Source organism: Protomyctophum bolini, assembly GCF_963924005.1.
Source record: "Protomyctophum bolini genome assembly, chromosome: 23".
Classification (NCBI taxonomy): domain Eukaryota; kingdom Metazoa; phylum Chordata; class Actinopteri; order Myctophiformes; family Myctophidae; genus Protomyctophum; species Protomyctophum bolini.
Window position 1 is genome coordinate 25,336,470 of NC_137884.1, and position 10,000 is coordinate 25,346,469.

Genomic DNA, 10,000 nt, shown 5'->3' on the forward strand with positions numbered 1-10,000 from the left:
GTTTGATGAGGTCAGATCAACATATGGAATGTTAGAACAGGTCAGCTCCAAATATGGAGATCTGGAGGGTGGCAGCGGGGGCAGTGTCACTGTCTTGAGTGAACAGGCATTGAGGGCACAGGTAGGGCCGGGACTTCATTTTCAGGCCTGTTTAGAACTCTAGTTTTCGCCGGCTGCCGGGTGCGGCTGCACTCATAACTTTGGAGCAGGCCCGTCTATAGTTGGAATGGACAGGTATCAGATAAAAGGGAGACATCGAAGAGGAAGGACGGATGGGGAACGATCAACATAATGTCAGAACAGGTTCTGACATATATCCATATATTAATATTGATGACATCAGGATCTCCATAGCAGGTTGCATTTACTATATAATCCCTGATTTACTATCATCCCTGATGATGTCACGAGACCTGGGCACAATGTGGGTTTTCCCCATGTATGGGGATTTTGGGTGATGTACGATTCTATAGTTAACCTTCGATAATCATATAATAATAATAATATAATTGCAACCTTCAATTATATTAGGCCTATATTATGTGTGTGTGTTACTATATATATATATATATATATATATATATATATATATATATATATAAAATATTGCTTATTGTTACAATGGGAGTGATAAACACACACACACACACACACACACACACACACACACACACACACACACACACACACACACACACACACACACACACACACACACACACACAGGCGCTGGTGGTGTTACTATGGATGGAATTTATGGGAGATGGGGTGATGCGCGCATGTGCGCGCGCGTACACACACCTCGGTCTAGAATTTCTCAGAAAACTGTCGTGATTCAAGCAAGACGTAAACGGTCTCTTTGTTTGTTATTGGTTGACACTACGTCACGGTTTCATGTTAAGATCTACAAGCTAACAACTCGTCGCGTCGCAACGCGGAGTGAGCTTGTAGATCTGTTCGTTTTTGACAAGCGTCCACCGACTGTCCTTAGCGCGAGCTTTGAACTTTTCAGAAGAGGAAATAATATAAACTGCGTCACGTCTTGGACATTGATGCCTGTCTGGACTCCCACTTTCAGCAGTTTATTCAACGTTTTTTGAGGTGAGTGTTTAACTGTTTATTAAATGGCATAGGGGAAACTTTATTTAGGTGATTTGCTATTTGTTTGCATACACTATACTTGTCCCATAAGTTTAACACATGGAACCGCGGAGGAGGGGCTATTTTGTACCGTGTTTTGGTGTGGTTGCTTTGAAGACGGTGGAAATGGTTGTTTATGGATATTGAGTATTTTTAATATAAGCCTTCCATTTGGGAAAAACACAGGCTTTAACTATCTTCGGGTGCAGTTGCCCAACGATATCAGGGCAGGCCCATTATTAATTTACATGCTGGGGACCCATACTCAACATTTCTAACATAAAACCTTGGTGTACTCAACAAACATGTCTGGGTTCACAATGTGGCTCCATGGGCTGCCAATTAGACTATAGTAGGGCATTGCTGTTCTCAAAGTGGGGCCTGGGCCGGGGCACAGGTAAAATAGCAAAGAATCTGTTAGACCACTATGTTATACTTTGGCTATTCGAAAATGGCCAATCCTCAAGCTCATAACATTGCATTGCAAGCCGATTGCATTGCAATAGGCTGTGAGTTTGTAGATTGGCTATAGCTATTTTCCTTGAAACTTTGTGAAATGTCCTGATTAATTTTGAATTAATACCACAAATCTCCTATGGGAATCACTGGTGCAAAATTGGGCTTGAGACCAGATATTATGTTGAATAGCCAACATGAGTAATATAATGTTAAGTTAGTTGCTCTAGTACTTATCTACCAGTATGTATTTATTTATTTGATGTTATGTATAACTTGTTGTATTGGTATGAAAGTGATGTATTGGTATGAAAATGTGTTTACATAAAGATGACCAGAATAGTAATACATTTAGCTACTGATGATTTCATTGTAGTTCACCATTTATGCTGGTGATCTCTCTGAGTTATCTTTTCTTCCTCTCATTATTCCTCTTGATTAATTGTCATGGCACTGCACTGCATCGGTATGTAAAGATTCATCATAGAAGTATCCATGTCAGATTGACCATTCCACCTCACACGGGATGTTGCAAATAGTGAGGAGAGATTATTTCCATTTGAGAGAGAAAAGGTTTACATCATCATAACTGACCAGTCATTGTAGGGGTCCATTCATGTACTCTACTATACTTAACAACATAAAACAAGGTATATTTCAAGAGCAAGGGATCGCAGTAAACATCCACACTAAATCTTCTTCCACACTGGGAGAAAAACAGCATCTGAAAGTTTGATGGGATGCATTTTTACACGTCAGTGCTGTGACCACTTTTACATTGCATCTAATGAGCGATGGGTTTCTTTTGACCCCGACCTGCGCGCACATACAGGTTCTTAACTTCAGTGTGACGTTGTCGGGAAATGTGTCAATTGTCAGTGTCTAATTATTATGGCTAATATCAACACTACTACTGTTTGATTTTCCTTTTTAGGTTCCCAACTCGTTTTCAGTATGTGGAACTTCTGTCAACCCTAAACCTGGACCTACCCATTCCTCAGGGAAAGCATTGGGTCTGGCTATGTAAGATTTTATTTGTTCATGTTGTTACCTGCATCGGTACAATTCTATGTGTCGCTGTTAACCACTGAAACTGAGCGCTATACTTGGTAAACTAAATAATACTTGGTAGACTGGGGTCAGCTCTATGCCTGGTTTGCTCTTTTTCCACATTCTACACACCAATTCTCTCGACCAACAATAATCAATCAAAATGATAAGCTCACAATGTCTTGTAATGTGAGTGACACATTGTGAGCTTGTAGATTTTCAGTGAGTGTCAGAATAGGGGCACTTTTCCCCTACTTTCTAGTAAGGGTTTTCTAGTAAGGGATGCATTCTAGTGTTTCTATTCATCTTTAACAACTTGAAAAACTTTGTTTCACAGGATGCCATGCTTGATTCACTGCACAATAAATTAAAAAAAGAAAGGAAGCTACTTGTGTCTAACAAGGAAATGGCACAAATAACAGAAAAATGGACTGGAAGGAAGCGACCTCGTCAGACAGAGACAGCTGAGGTTAATCCAAGCACCATGGTAAAAAATCTGTTTTAGCTGAAAACTAGTCTGTGCCGAATGAACGTTGGGACCTTTATGCTGATACATTTAAAGGTCCAATGTGTGTATTTTTCAACAATGTTATGCAATTTACTTGAATCTGTAGAACTTGTTTGATTTATAGATTGATACAGGAGAAGATGACTCTCAAAGAACATTTGAGAGTCATGAGAGAGGAAACGGAGAAGGTCCGTCCAGACCTAGAGCTCCTCAAGAAAGGTTGACACGAATCAAATTGTACCGCAGAAACTTTGTGTCCAACCACAGCACATAAGAGACGCTCTCTGAGTTCCCATGTCTCAGACTGACTATCCAAAATAGTAAGTACAATAATGTGACAATTGTCTCCTTATTTAATTGCATGAGTTATGACTATATTTTATACATGTTTCTTCTACTTTGCCTTCTAAAGCTCGCTTGGGATCTGAGAGATATCACATTGATTTGGACAAACAAATCCTCAATAAGCTCGCTGCGATGGCAGAAAAAAGGTAATTGCCAGAATCTAATTTGAACTAGATTTTCAAGTAACAAAAACTGACTGATGGCAGTAGCACCCTGAATCACTCACTCACTCACTCACTACTTGACTGACATTTGTTCTCGTGATTTTAAAGGATTATGAAAATAACTTATTGTATATTTTTTTATTAAGGCCTCCAATCGGAAGCAGCAATTCTGCTCTTGCCTGTACTATTCAAGGAGAAACCAGAGTTTCCGTTTGAAGTTGAGGTGAGCCATGAACCGTTCACTAGTGGGAGAAGCACTATGTAATTGAACCACATTTTATTATTGCATTAGTTTTTATATTATCATATGGTTGTTTCTGTTTTTGACACAGTGGCTCTGCAGGAGACTAGCCAGAGGGTGTGTGTTTGTCTGATGGTTAATGGTATTCCCTCTCCCCAGGGCCTAGCTCAGACCAGCACTGAAATGTCGACACCAAAGATGATGCTGAAAGGCTGCAGGGAGGGTCACCCCATGAAATATGACCACATTATGCTGTCGATGGATGACCAGGTAATCACAGAGGAGAGTGTGGACATCTCAATGGCTCTGGGACTCAGAATCCAGTACCCTAAAGGACTGAAAAAGACACTGACCTTTTTGGAGTGTGTTGTTCTGAAATTGAAGGATGCAGGCAAACTTCCTGTCACAGTAAAAAGAGTGTACAACTCCATCTACGAGTAGCATGTAGGAGTCAGTGTTCTCTCTCTATGTCACTTGAGAGTCAGCTAAAAAGCAAGGACTTTGCCCCTGGACTGGGCCTCTTCTAATTCTGGAGTGTACATTTTGTTTTAGAAAGACTGTCAAAGTGTCAAAAACAGTCAAGTGTGTTGTTGACCATTATAATGTTGTTTCACAGAGAAGAACTTTAAAGGGATCGTTCAGATTTTTTTAAACTTTAGCTGTATGAAATACTTGCCATTAATATAGTGGTTGCAACTGTATTCATTGATTGCCCGATTGAGTCCCGTGGTGGGAGTTCTTCTCTGTTTTTGTGAAATATTAAGTTCCGGTCATTTTGTGGGGGGGCACTGGGGCCACGCATTAAAAGTAAATTAATCCACAACATCATTTCTATTGTTCTAAAATATTAGTGCAAAATTGTTTACCCCTCTATCACACGGAACTATGTTTTTTGTGTCCGTATCACCACGCCCAAAAGATAGTTCCATGTGATAGAGGGGTCAAAGTCAAACTAATATTTTAAAAAGGTCAACAATAAAAATTGTTAGTTTTGTGGATTAATTTACTTTTACTGCATGGCTCCAGTGCCCCCCCACAAAATGACCGGAACTACTTAATATTGACAAAAACCAGAGCAGAACTCCCACCACGGGACTCAATCGGGCAATCAATTAATACAGTTGCAACCACTATATTAATGGCAAGTATTGCATAATGCATACAGCTTAAATAAAAAAAAACAGAATTTCAAGGACCCCCAGTTTGACATGCATATTAGTCTACAGTCCTATTTAATGACATTTCTATCTCTCTGAAACTGAAATAAATTAGCCTACTGTTCGATTGTGTTTGCTTTCATTTCTTTCAGAATTCTATTGGATTATAGTCTAGGAATCCTATAGTAATCCAGCAGAGGAATCCAGTAGGATTCCAGTACAAGAATCAAATGGGATCCTATTGGATTTCTTATTGGATAATAATCCTATAGAAGTAAATCCTATGAGAATTGTTCCAAATTCTTATAGGATTTTTTAATTGGATTTCCAATAATAATAATAATAATAATAATAAAACTTTATTTGTATAGCACCTTTCATGACATGAAATGCAGCTCAAAGTGCTTTACAGAGAAATGGAGGATAAAAGAAAAGCAAGGCAACAACATTAAAAACAAGCAGTAATAGGATTGTTTCTATCGGAATCCTAGGGTGTCTGTCTATGTCTAAAGAAGACTGCAATAGGCTAGAAGCCAAGGGTTGGCCAAACAAACCTTTTAATGTACGGCCTTTAAACATTTTAACCTTTTTATTTTATTTTATCATCATATTTAACCAAGCTATAATACATTGTGTGTTTGTTATATTTATTACAGCACCTGGGCTGCACGTCGCTGCACTGAGAGAATCAGGAGTTGGTTTGGCGGAGCGGCGCCATCTACTGGCGAACATGGAGAAGCTCATCTGGTGCTGGTAGGAAATCAGACATCAGTAAAAATATCAATACTGTCTGCAGCCTAAAATAAATAGAAATCACACCCGTGTGAAGTGAGGGGCGCTAATATATAAAAGTCTAACTCATGTTGATTAGGTGATGTAAAACGAAACGGTGTCAAAACAAACATTACATTCTCTTTATTGTTAAATGGCATTTAATGTTTGTGTTAGGGACATTAAAAATAAAAGTAAATTTTCCCTTCATTGTCAATGGCATTTTTAAAACAAACATTGAACTAAAAACAAACATTAAACCTGTCTATAGGAGGGGCTATATAAAAGTAATAAATTAAAAAAATGTATAAAAAGATAGTCTATAGGCCTATACAGCGGTCCTATCGTACATAAAGACTGACCAATGACTGACCAGTTGAGTTGAGCCACTGCCCGACCAAAGGTCTGTCACCTTGCCTTACCTTGGTTACATAAACAAAGACTGTGTGTGTGTGTGTGTGTGTGTGACCGTGTGTTTGTGTGTGCGAACATGTCAAATGACTCATTTCCATTGTGTTGCTAAAAACATCCAGGTCAAGCTAAAATGATAAGGCTGGCGATTAACGCAACTGTGTGTCTGTGTGTGTGTGTGTAGCTCCAATCCTCCTCAATGTTTTTCCACTCAGTCTAGAAGAGGGGGGGGGGGGGGGGGTGATGCAATTGGCATGAGAAAACATACGTTTACATTACCATAGCAATAGTATAAGGACATTTTATCAGGTATTTGACCAAACTAAATCGTTACCAAGAAATGTCTTCACCAATGTGTTTCAGGTGTCTGATAACATGTAGCCTACTACAAGATTGAAATTCAACTCCTGTGGGAAATTTGAGTTATTAGCATAATATGTGACCATACCATTAACATCCTATAGGCCTATAAGGCAAAACGTCCAAATGCCCAATTCTTTAAGCAGCATGTGACATTATGAAACTAGGGGGTTTTCATGCACAAAAAAAACACTCATTAATTGGGCAGAATTCGGCCATATCCACTTGCCCAAATGTGCTGACCTCATGACATAGCCGATCTACAAGCTCACAACACGTCGAGCTGCGACACGGTGTGAGCTTGTAGATCGGCTATTTCCACTAGTCCCTTCCTAACATAGTCTAGTTTTTATTTGTTGACAAAATTGTCAGTATATTTAGTCATAGTTTTAGTCATCATAATAGCTTAGTTTTCATTTCGTTTCCGTTTAGTTTTCGTCAGTGGAAAAAGGTTGTCATAGTTTTAACGTCATTATTTCACAGTATGTAGAATGGGTACATTTCATATTATTTCACAGTATGTAGAATGGGTACATTTCATTATATTTCACAGTATGTAGAATGGGTACATTTCATTATATTTCACAGTATGTAGAATGGGTACATTTCATTATATTTCACAGTATGTAGAATGGGTACATTTCATTGTATTTCACAGTATGTAGAATGGGTACATTTCATTATATTTCACAGTATGTAGAATGGGTACATTTCATTGTATTTCACAGTATGTAGAATGGGTACATTTCATTATTTCACAGTATGTAGAATGGGTACATTTCATTATTTCACAGTATGTAGAATGGGTACATTTCATATTATTTCACAGTATGTAGAATGGGTACATTTCATTGTATTTCACAGTATGTAGAATGGGTACATTTCATTATTTCACAGTATGTAGAATGGGTACATTTCATTATTTCACAGTATGTAGAATGGGTACATTTCATTATTTCACAGTATGTAGAATGGGTACATTTCATTATTTCACAGTATGTAGAATGGGTACATTTCATTGTATTTCACAGTATGTAGAATGGGTACATTTCATTATTTCACAGTATGTAGAATGGGTACATTTCATTATTTCACAGTATGTAGAATGGGTACATTTCATTATTTCACAGTATGTAGAATGGGTACATTTCATTATTTCACAGTATGTAGAATGGGTACATTTCATTATTTCACAGTATGTAGAATGGGTGCATTTCATTATTTCACAGTATGTAGAATGGGTACATTTCATATTATTTCACAGTATGTATAGAATGGGTACATTTCATTATATTTCACATTATGTAGAATGGGTACATTTCATTGTATTTCACAGTATGTATAGAATGGGTACATTTCATTATATTTCACATTATGTAGAATGGGTACATTTCATTGTATTTCACAGTATGTAGAATGGGTACATTTCATTGTATTTCACAGTATGTAGAATGGGTACATTTCATTATATTTCACATTATGTAGAATGGGTACATTTCATTATATTTCACAGTATGTAGAATGGGTACATTTCATTGTATTTCACAGTATGTAGAATGGGTACATTTCATTGTATTTCACAGTATGTAGAATGGGTACATTTCATTATATTTCACAGTATGTAGAATGGGTACATTTCATTATATTTCACAGTATGTAGAATGGGTACATTTCATTATATTTCACAGTATGTAGAATGGGTACATTTCATTATATTTCACATTATGTAGAATGGGTACATTTCATTATATTTCACAGTATGTAGAATGGGTACATTTCATTATATTTCACAGTATGTAGAATGGGTACATTTCATTGTATTCCACAGTATGTAGAATGGGTACATTTCGGTGGCATAGGAGCGAAATTAATTTAATCTCCTGTTTGAGCCGAATCTGGGTTGCACATGTGGTTTGTTGTACAACCAACTCTGACTAAAATCTAACAGATTGAAACGATGAAATGTGCTTTGCTAAAAGAATGAATGAATGCTGAGGAAATGCCAGCAGTGATTTGAAGTGGTGAAGTCAGTTCACGTTATAGTTTATGCACAGTTGGTTTGGACTGTGAACTTACAAACACGGCTGTTTATGGCATATATATTGTTTTAGTGCCGTCATGTAAAACCTGTTAATGCTGTTAAATTAGGACTGTGTCCTATTGTTGCGAAGCAGTGAGCACTTACTATGAGACCTAGCAGATCATGTCTGTCTGTGTGTGTGTGTGTGTGTATGTGTGTCTGTCTGTCTGTGTGTGTGTGTGTCCCACCTTTGTGCCCATATATGGAGCTGAGTGATTTGTTTGTGATTGACACTCCATATTTGGATGTATAGCTGCTTTGGGGACTCCTTATATGGTTATGGCTAAGTTAAAAACTTAACTTAAAAATAATTGTATATATATATTATATGTAAATTGTATATAAATTAGGACTGTGACGTGACCTACTGTATATTGGCTTAAAACAACACGATCACTCCAACATTGATGGACTGTTAAAGTTCTATTAAAATCCAACCACAGAACTCACTAGTCTGACTCTATAGGTCTAGGTCTTTCAAAGTGGGTGAGCCTCAGAATACTGTGATAATATTTTGACTTCAATACTTAGTAAATGGACCATAATTGGCACTGTACTTGACATGTTATTACAGTCTCTACACCAACTCTCTTCACCAAAAAAATAACTTTTTATATTGTATTATATTTTATGCTCACGCTCAACGTTGTGAGCTTGTAGATCAGCTATTTTTGGTCTGTCAACTGTCCATATGTTTTTGATTGATTGATTGATTGATTGATTGATTGAAGTATTTATTAACAGTTTGTAGAATTACAGTACATTTCAAGCACGACTCAATACAAAAACTGTTAACTGTGAGTGGGCGACACCATAAAGCATTACACTTGTTTACAAGAGGGTCCACCTTGTTCAATTCATCAAAACATTTAGAGTCGTACAAATATACACTGCTAGTAGGCCCTCGACTACACACACTCGACTAGAAATTGGCAGACGGGGGCGGAGTTAGAGGAAAATCCACCTGTCACCAACAATCTGAATTTGCATATTCTCATAATGATGTCAGTGATCAACTTTGTGAGATAAACTATCCTGTGAGGGAAAAAAAAGTTCACATTTTGGCCAGAAGGTGGCAACAGATGACAGGCCATGGGGCTCGCTCAAACGGTTTCATGGGTAATCTTCCAGCAGGGAGCATGAACAGAACGTGACCAGCGATTCATTCACTGTTTTATAAACATTTTGAGATATATTTGTAGATATTGTGGAATTGGAAATTTGGTGGAAGTTGAGGAAAGTGTCACTGAAATCAGTATTAAAGGACTCTTGAAGGTCCACAGATGTGATTGGCATTGTGAGCTTGTAGATCCACAG